Here is a 2,279-nt window from a genome sequence, read left to right on the forward strand (position 1 = left end):
ACTAAGGGAAAAGGGAAACAGCAGAGGGAAGAGGAAAAGGAAATAATTGAGGGTATGAGTGAAGGAGGGGGAGACAATAACAGAATAATGATAATAAGAAAAGAATAAAAATTAGAAAGAAAAATCCCGGGTCCCTCACCGAAAAAAAAACATAGCGTAATAATAATGCAAAATCTGAGGAAATAAGAAGAGCGAAGCGAATGGAAAGAAAAAGGAGAAGGAAAGGGATGACGGGGGGTGGGTGAAGGGGAGGGAGAAAGGAACAGAATAGTAATATGATAAGAAAATGATAAATAAAAGGAATGGGAGAGAGAGACGGAAAGACTTGAGGGAGTGAAGAGGAGAGAAAATTATAGGGTAATAGTGAATAGGAAGAAAACGACAAAATAATAAGTTAGAGAGAGAGATTTCATTATAATACAAAATAAAATGATAAATCAAGATAGAAACAGTACGTAAAATATAAAAGCGACAACGATTATTATTCCTATTTTTATAATTCTTCTATTTATCATTTTTTATCATCTAGTATTAGCTTTATTATTATTATTATTATTATTATTATTATTATTATGATCATTATTGTTATCAATATCATCATTATTATTATTAATAATTATTATAATTATTATCATTATTATTACCATTATCATTTCTTTTCTTATTATTGTTATCATTATTATCATCATTAATATTATTACTTTTATTCTGTGTCTTTGTGGGAAATGACATCGGCGTCAGAGAATCTCATGGCACTAAAAAGAAGGAAATGAAGGAGAACAGATAAGGCGATAGGGTCATTTATTGATAAGATGCTCTACGTATCGTTTGTGAAAATTAATGATTTCTAAATACGGAGAGAGAAAGAGAGAGAGAGAAAGAGAGATGGATGGGAAGGGGGAGGGAGAGCGAGAGCGAAAGGTTGAGTGACAGGGAGTAGAAGAGAGAAGAGAGAAGAGAGGAACAGAGAAAGAAAAATAGCGACGGCGGAGAGAGGGGGGGGGGACGAGAGAGAAAGAGAGAGGGAGGGGGATAGTGAGAAAGAGAGAGAATGAAGGGTTAGGAGGAGAATGAAAGAAAGAAAGAAAGAAAGCGAGAGAGAGTGAAGAAGTGTTTTTCCGTAACAATACAACAGAATAGATCTAATTCCGAATTTGCGAATCAGTTTCGTGTTTTAATACATGAAAAAAGTCTTTTCAAAGCTCATAAGAAATCTAGGATTAGCATGATTTTTGTAACAACGACAAAATATCGAAAAGGTAAGATAACTGTAATAAGTGAAGGAAGATGTAAGTAAACTATAGATAAACATGCAATAGAATGTGTGTAAGAAAGAAAACCAACATACAATAAAAAAAAGGCATGAACAGAAAAAAAAAAAAAAAAAAAAAAGACAGAAAAGAGACATAAGAAAAGATTTCTAAAAGTTCGAAATGAAAAATAAAACAAGCGTGACGTAGCCAATATAACAAAAATGCGATATAGAAACAAGAAAGGGGTGCATAAAAAAAGGATAAAGACGACCAAAGAAAGAAATGTGAATAAACAAAAAGAATGTAAACTACCAAAAAAGGTAATTGGAGTGGGAAAGGGAAACAAAGGAAAAGAGAAGATGGAGAAGGAATGACGTAGAAGAGGGAAGGGGAGGAAATACAGGGGGAGAGAAGACAATAAGAAAACAATAATGATAAAATGAAATGGTGAATCGCTTAAACAAAATTGATTACAATAAGCTAAGGGAAAGAGGGAAGGAAGGAAGAGGGAAGAAAATAATAGAATAATAAAATGAAGAAGATAGTAGAATGAAAATGAAAGAGAGAAAAGGGGTGAGAGAGAGAGAATAAAATAAATCAAATCAACTTAAAACTACAGCAATATAGAATCAGATATGAAAGCGACAGACGAAATTATTATTGTTCTTATTATTATCAATATTCTCCTTCATTATTCCTCTTATGTTATCATAATATTTACAATATTTTATATCATTATATTAATTATTATAATTACAATTATTATTATCATTATCATTATTATTATCATTATTATCAATTTTTACTATTATTATTTATACAATTTTTTTTATTGTTGCTGTTATCATGATAATGGTAATGAAAGTACTCATTATTAATATCACTATTGTTATCATTATTACTATTATTATTATTATCATTAAGATTGTTATGATTATAATCATCTTCATATTTGTTATTATTATTATTATTATTATTATTATTATTATTATTATTATTACTACTACTGCTACCACTACTATTATT

This window comes from Penaeus vannamei, chromosome 4 (genome assembly GCF_042767895.1).
Source record: "Penaeus vannamei isolate JL-2024 chromosome 4, ASM4276789v1, whole genome shotgun sequence".
Lineage (NCBI taxonomy): Eukaryota > Metazoa > Arthropoda > Malacostraca > Decapoda > Penaeidae > Penaeus > Penaeus vannamei.